Raw genomic sequence first — 8,132 nt, 5'->3', positions numbered from 1 at the left:
GCAAATAAATCACATCAGGCAAGACAAAAATGCAAGTGATCTATATTTGCAAGTGTGTAATAAATGTGCAATCATAGTGTACCTGTGCAACCACTTTTGAAAACTCGGTCGCCGAAGTCGAGTTCGGCCGGAGAATCCCCATTTCTGCCGAAATCGGGGGCGGTGCCGCTTTCGTGATGATCCACCCCCTCCAAAGCGGCGTACTGTGGAAGTACGCCGCACGCCATATCGACGGCCTCAATACAATGCCTGAGTACCACCCCGATGCTCCGCCCCCGACCGGCCGAGTCCCTGAAGGTGTCAGTCGTGTATGGTCTGGTCCGTTTGGAACTCGGCATGGTGGCTGCGAACTTAGACCTGCGCCGCCACAGTCTGGGGAGGGCCGATCCGTGGGCAGGGGGCACTCTGGCAGGGGCTTGAGCACTGTTGGGGGGTGGTCCGGGGTGAGCAAGCCGGCAAAAGGGGGAGCACTATTTTGCAGGCCGGGTCCGTGAGCAGTCGGCACCATGTTGAACGTCGTGGCCGCTGCCGTGCGCATGCGCGGCCACGGATCTGACAATTCTCCAGCCATATTGGCAGCTAGAGCCGGGTGTTCTATGCTGCCGGCATGCTAGCCCCCAGCCAAACGGAGGATCGGTGGCCGTTTTACGCCATTTTGTCAGTCGTAAAAAGCCTCCATTCCCACATAGGACATAGCCTCACAATCGGAGAATTCAGCCCCCGATCTTCTTACTTTTTCTTTCTCTCCAGTTCTTGGTGCTCCCCCGTCACCCACAGAAGGGGTGGAGACAGCCTGCTGACCAGTTTACCCTGTTGTCTTGGATGTGCTTGGCAGCCGTCTTCTGGAGACCCGAGGCCCCGCTTACTTTGGCTGTCCTGCACTGGGTGCATGTTTCTATTGACTGAGCACAAAGCAACTATTTGAATACTGAGTACTAAAATGTCGCAGGATATTTCCCAAGTGCCTATAATGTACTAGAAACAATATTTTTGACTGAAGCCAATTGATTATTTGTAAGTATGATCTGAAGCATCCTTCATTAATTGTAATTCTAATCCTTTGATTAGGATCCTGTTTTCTCAGAAGGTGAAATTCCAGTCAATTTAACGATTGATATCCAGGAAACTGTGTGCAACAAAAGCTTTGGACTGGATCCTGCAAATTGTACCCTGATTCCCATCCAGAATGCTGTGAGTATTACATTGTCAGACATTTGATTCACTGTTGTGATTAATCCAAACATTGGAAGTTTTTGTGTGACAGTAAAATGACACAATGATCTACCACGGAACATGTATATATTTTGCAACAAAAATAAAAGGTATGGATGTGCCCACACTCTGGATTCTTGTAAAACATGATGAGAGGTTTATTAAGAGACGTTGCTCATACAATCAAAGATGTTGTTAAGTTGGAACCAGATATTTCTGTAATCAATAATGGTTTAGGAGAGAAATGTCGCTTTACCATTTTCATTAATTCTCTGAAGGACATATCTCCTGATTTTGCTGGTGGACAAGATTCCACAGCAACATAAACGTTTACAGCTAACTGAGCTAAGAAATGTTGCAACCTTTAGGTCCTACAGTGTCTGGGTGGCTATTAAAAACATTTGGAATCTTTCTTCATATGAATTCCATGTTTCATAATCCACATTAAACGTTTCTATGGTGCCGTTTTTCTCTTGGGTCTATACTTCCTCTCTTCTGATTGGTATGGAAAGTATGGCACAAATGATCCCTTGAACAAGCAGCTAGGAAATCTTTCCCTTTTGCCTGACTGCATTTCAACTTTTCACCCGAGTTGGACCAAGCAGAGTTGACAGATTACAAAATCCCCCTTCCCGGCTACCCGTGTATCTTCACCCTTTGCATGGTCCCTGGATCCCAGACCCCCACTCACTTCAACGTACTTAAGTCTTCCCCGACTGTTGGCCCACATTGGTGGCAGTGCTTCACCCGACATCTATGTGCGTTTGAATCCGATCCCGCAAATTTTCCATTGTTCTTGATGCCGTGGAGAATATGACAATTGGGGAGCATCTCTGTAATAGTGATCATAGCATCAGGGAGTTTAGGTTGATTTTAGATATGGCAATGAGCAAATTAATTGAAACTATGTAACTGGAGTAGGATTATTTTCAGGTAAATGAAAAAAAGTTTCAATCCTGGGTTTAAAGGAGTCAAGAGGGGAGAAGCTGCAAAGTGCCCAATAAAAAGATAAGGTGCTACTCCTCAAGGTATATTGAGATTCACTGGAACAATATTAAAGGCTGGAGTGGGAGTGAACAGTAGTATTAACATGTCAGATCACCAGGTCACAATGGGGGCGAAATTCTCTGCAGACCGTCGTAACGCCGATTTCCGGCGAGAAAAATTGGAGTAGATGACTCCGGCGTGGGGGCCTTCTTTTAGGCGGCGATTCTCCATTCCCGGAGGGGCCAGCAGCTGACTGACGCGATACGCGTCAGTTTCACCAGCTGCGGAAGTGGTGAGATCCGCCGTTTTTTTGGAGGAGGAGGAGGAGAGAGACTGACCCGGCGTTTGGGGGGGGGGGGAGGAGAGAGACAGACCCGGCATTTGGGGGGGGGGGAGGAGAGAGACAGACCCGGCATTTGGGGGGGGGGGGGGTTCCGGCATTTGGGGGGGGGGGTTCCGGCATTTGGGGGGGGGGGGTTGCGGCATCGGGGGGGGGGAGGTTGCGGCATCGGGGGGGGTTGCAGCATCAGGGGGGGGTTTGGGGGCAGCGGCGTGCAGAGAGGGGGGGGCGACGGATGCCCGGGGCCAACGCACCATCGCCCCCCCCTCTGTACGCCGCTGCCCCCTACCCCAACCACCCCCCCCCACCACCCCTACCTCCCTCCCCACCACCCCTACACCCCTCCCCACCACCCCTACCTCCCTCCCCACCACCCCTACCCCCCTCCCCACCACCCCTACCCCCCTCCCCACCACCCCTACCCCCCTCCCCACCACCCCTACCCCCCTCCAACGCCGCCCCCCCATCTCTTGCAACGCCGCAACCCCCCCCTCAACGCCGGGTCCCCCCCCCTCAATGCCGGGTCCCCCCCCTCAACGCCAGTACCCACACCCCGTCCCCCTCCCTCTGAAGGCCGGTACCCACACACCCCCCTCTCTCCTCCTCCCCCCCCTTCCTTCCTCCTCCCCCCCTCTTCCTCCTCCCCCCCTTCCTTCCTCCGTCCCCCCCCCTCCTTCCTCCCCCCCTTCATTCCTCCGTTAGTGGGGGGGGGGGTGCGGCGTTAGTGGGGGGTGGGGGGTGGGGGGGTGTGGCGTTGGAGGGGGGTAGGGGTGGTGAGGGGGGGTTGGGGTAGGGGCAGCGGCGTGCAGAGGAGGGGGGCGACGGATGCCCGGGGCCAACGCACCGTCGCCCCCCCTCTGCACGCAGCTGCCCCTACCCCAACCCCCCCTCACCACCCCTACCCCCTTCACCACCCCTACCCCCCTCCAACGCCGCACCCCCCCACCCCCCCCCCCCACTAACGGAGGAAGGAAGGGGGGGAGGAGGAAGGAGGGGGGACGGAGGAAGGAAGGGGGGGAGGAGGAAGAAGGGGGGGAGGAGGAAGGAAGGGGGGGAGGAGGAGAGAGGGGGGGTGTGTGGGTACCGGCCTTCAGAGGGAGGGGGGCGGGGTGTGGGTACCGGCATTGAGAGGGGGGGGACCCGGCGTTGAGAGGGGGGGGGGGACCCGGCGTTGAGAGGGGGGGGTTGCGGCGTTGCGAGAGATGGGGGGGCGGCGTTGGAGGGGGGTAGGGGTGGTGCGGAGGGGGGTAGGGGTGGTGGGGAGGGGGGTAGGGGCGTTGGAGGGAGGTAGGGGTGGTGAGGGGGGTGGTTGGGGTAGGGGGCAGCGGCGTACAGAGGGGGGGGCGACGGTGCGTTGGCCCCGGGCATCCGTCGCCCCCCCTCTCTGCACGCCGCTGCCCCCAAACCCCCCCCGATGCCGCAACCCCCCCCGATGCCGCAACCCCCCCGATGCCGCAAACCCACCCCCCGATGCCGCAACCCACCCCCCGATGCCGCAACCCACCCCCCGATGCCGCAACCCACCCACCCGATGCCGCAACCCATCCCCGATGCCGCAACCCACCCCCCGATGCCGCAACCCACCCCCCCGATGCCGCAACCCATCCCCCGATGCCGCAACCCACCCCCCCCGATGCCGCAACCCACCCCCCCGATGCCGCAACCCCCCCCGATGCCGCAACCCCCCCCGATGCCGCAACCCCCCCAAATGCCGCAACCCACCCCCCGATGCCGCAACCCACCCCCCGATGCCGCAACCCACCCCCCGATGCCGCAACCCACCCCCCCGATGCCGTAACCCACCCCCCCGATGCTGCAACCCACCCCCCCGATGCCGCAACCCACCCCCCCCTCCCCTGATGCCGCAACCCACCCCCCAACACTGAACGGCGTCAACCATCATCAATGGTTGACGCCGTTTTAAAGCAACTGTGATTTTCGCCGACGTGACCCATGGCCACGTCGGCGGGACTTCGGCCCATCTGGGCCGGAGATTTGTGGAAACTAAGAAAAAAAATGAAATCCCGCCGGCGCCAGCTGTTTTCAGAGGCTGCCGGCGGGATTTGCACAGCGCCGGTTTTTGGCCGGTCAGAGATTTAAAAACCCTGCGGGAGCGGGAATAACACCGCTGCCGGCCGATTCTCTGACCCTGCGTGGGGTCGGAGAATTTCGCCCCGGGTTTGTAATAAGCACTAAGCAAGTTGTCCGCTCCATTCAGCAATAACCTTTAACCTTATTCAACGTACCAAAATCCACAACTGCTTGAGAAGTGGTATGGAGACAGTGATATAAAAAGGGGGTTGCTTACTTTATCATTTGCTTCATGAAATTATTAATCAAAAAATAAAGCATTGCAAAATCGAGCATAAAACAGTATCATATTGTAAACTATTCTGCGATTTTACCTATGAACTCAGATAAAGCATTGGCACCTTAACAAACAGTGCTTTTCTCATTAACGGTTATCACAGTCTCGGAAGGGGGTCGGGGAGCAAGGAGAGAGGCACATTTTAAACAAGATTTTTGCTTTTTTGATCCAATCAGATCAGTTGAGTGATCCGTTCCCTGAAGGAAACAGCTCTTTCATTTTTTACATTCTGCCTTCCACTGTTTAATGCTGGATATCAGAATGCGGCAGCATTCCTGATGCCCAGTGTTGTTAAAGTGTTAACGATGGGATCATGGAAGGCGACAGAGAGCCATCTCTATCCTGCAATCTGCCTTTGGTCAGTCTGACCATCGCTCCCAATGAAAACTCCCACATGTGGCAGCGAAATTCAGGGAGCTGCAAAGGAATAACACGGATTCAGTCTCCCACACTGATCAGTTTGAAAGTTCTTCCTAACTGTAAAACTATCATATTAACCCGCAATGCAACATTTACCCTGGTGATTAAACAATACCCTGTTTTAGTAAAACCCTTTGGTGTTTACAATATCCTGGCACTCGGGTGTGTAACCATTTGTTCAATATTCTGCTGTTCATGCTCACACTATTACAAAATTCACTCTGTTTTGGAGCATTGTTACTGAATTGCAATCTCACCCTCTATATCTGTAGATAACTGCTACTTGCTTCAGCTGGGTCACACTTCGACGTAATGAGAATTCAAGTGTGGTGATACAATGCATGAACACAAACACCACAACTTCAACACCTGCACCAACCACGACACCTGCACCAACCACAACACCTGCACCAACCTCAACACCTGCACCAACCTCAACACCTACACCAACCTCAACACCAACATCTGCACCAATATCAACACCAACATCTGCACCAACCTCAACACCAACATCTGCACCAACATCAACACCTACACCAACCTCAACACCTACACCAACCTCAACACCAACATCTGCACCAACATCAACACCTACACCAACCTCAACACCAACAACTACACCAATCGCAACACCAACACCAATCTCAACACCAACACCAATCTCAACACCAACCTCAACACCAACACCTACACCAATCTCAACACCAACACCAACACCAACCTCAACACAAACACCAACCTCAACACCAACCTCAACACCAACACCTACACCAATCTCAAAACCAACACCAACCTCAACACAAACACCAACCTCAACACCAACACCTACACCAAGCTCAACACCAACCTCAACACCAACACCTACACCAATCTCAACACCAACCTCAACACAAACACCAACACCAACCTCAACCTCAACACCAACCTCAACACCAACGTCAACACCAACCTCAACACCAACACCTACACCAAGCTCAACACCAACACCAACCTCAACACAAACACCAACCTCAACACTAACACCTACACCAACATCTGCACCAACCTCAACACCAACATCTGCACCAACATCAACACCTACACCAACCTCAACACCTACACCAACCTCAACACCAACATCTGCACCAACATCAACACCTACACCAACCTCAACACCAACAACTACACCAATCGCAACACCAACACCAATCTCAACACCAATCTCAACACCAACCTCAACACCAACACCTACACCAACCTCAACACAAACACCAACCTCAACACCAACACCTACACCAACCTCAACACAAACACCAACCTCAACACCAACCTCAACACCAACACCTACACCAAGCTCAACACCAACGCCAACCTCAACACAAACACCAAACTCAACACCAACACCTACACCAATCTCAACACCAACCTCAACACAAACACCAACCTCAACACCAACACCAACACCAACCTCAACACAAACACCAACCTCAACACCAACCTCAACACCAACACCTACACCAATCTCAAAACCAACACCAACCTCAACACAAACACCAACCTCAACACCAACACCTACACCAATCTCAACACCAACACCAACCTCAACACAAACACCAACCTCAACACCAACCTCAACACCAACACCTACACCAAGCTCAACACCAACACCAACCTCAACACAAACACCAACCTCAACACCAACACCTACACCAATCTCAACACCAACCTCAACACAAACACCAACCTCAACACCAACACCAACACCAACCTCAACACCAACCTCAACACAAACACCAACCTCAACACCAACACCTACACCAAGCTCAACACCAACCTCAACACCAACACCAACCTCAACACAAACACCAACCTCAACACCAACACCTACACCAATCTCAACACCAACCTCAACACAAACACCAACCTCAACACCAACACCAACACCAACCTCAACACAAACACCAACCTCAACACCAACACCTACACCAACCTCAACACAAACACCAAACTCAACACCAACACCTACACCAATCTCAACACCAACACCAACATCAACACAAACACCAACCTCAACACCAACCTCAACACCAACACCTACACCAAGCTCAACACCAACACCAACCTCAACACAAACACCAACCTCAACACCAACCTCAACACCAACCTCAACACAAACACCAACCTCAACACCAACACCTACACCAATCTCAACACCAACCTCAACACAAACACCAACCTCAACACCAACACTAACACCAACCTCAACACAAACACCAACCTCAACACCAACACTAACACCAACCTCAACACAAACACCAACCTCAACACCAACACCTACACCAATCTCAACACCAACCTCAACACCAACACCAACCTCAACATCAACACCAACCTCAACACAAACACCAACCTCAACACCAACCTCAACACCTACACCAACACCTACACCAAGCTCAACACCAACACCAACCTCAACACAAACACCAACCTCAACACCAACACCAACCTCAACACAAACACCTACACCAATCTCAACACCAACACCTACACCAATCTCAACACCAACCTCAACACCAACACCTACACCAATCTCAACACCAACATCTACACCAATCTCAACACCAACCTCAACACCAACACCTACACCAATCTCAACACCAACCTCAACACCAACACCTACACCAATCTCAACACCAACCTCAACACCAAAACCAATCTCAACACCAACACCAACACCAATCTCAACACCAACACCAACCTCAACACCAACACCAACAACTACACCAATCTCAACACCAACCTCAACACCAACACCAATCTCAACAC

At 52.8% G+C, this 8,132-nt stretch overlaps 2 long non-coding RNA genes across 4 annotated transcripts; both read right to left on the bottom strand.

Moving 5' to 3' along the window:
• Positions 1-6,075: 6,075 nt before the first annotated feature.
• LOC119960677 lies at positions 6,076-6,665 on the bottom strand. 3 transcript variants are annotated; one of them, XR_005459486.1, is made up of 3 exons: positions 6,649-6,665; positions 6,175-6,210; positions 6,076-6,102 (listed from the first exon to the last, which is right to left on the bottom strand). It is a non-coding gene; the product is annotated as an uncharacterized LOC119960677 (long non-coding RNA). The 3 variants fall into 3 exon arrangements; XR_005459485.1 differs by lacking the exon at positions 6,649-6,665 and adding an exon at positions 6,595-6,606; XR_005459484.1 differs by lacking the exon at positions 6,649-6,665 and adding an exon at positions 6,559-6,592.
• Positions 6,666-6,693: 28 nt separating this feature from the next.
• LOC119960686 lies at positions 6,694-7,133 on the bottom strand. Its single transcript, XR_005459487.1, has 3 exons — positions 7,117-7,133; positions 6,817-7,032; positions 6,694-6,732 (listed from the first exon to the last, which is right to left on the bottom strand). It is a non-coding gene; the product is annotated as an uncharacterized LOC119960686 (long non-coding RNA).
• Between the last annotated feature and the right edge of the window lie 999 nt (positions 7,134-8,132).

This window comes from Scyliorhinus canicula, chromosome 2 (assembly GCF_902713615.1).
Source record: "Scyliorhinus canicula chromosome 2, sScyCan1.1, whole genome shotgun sequence".
Lineage (NCBI taxonomy): Eukaryota > Metazoa > Chordata > Chondrichthyes > Carcharhiniformes > Scyliorhinidae > Scyliorhinus > Scyliorhinus canicula.
Note: the sequence above shows the minus strand (reverse complement) of the source record. Positions and strands in the feature narration are given on the sequence as shown.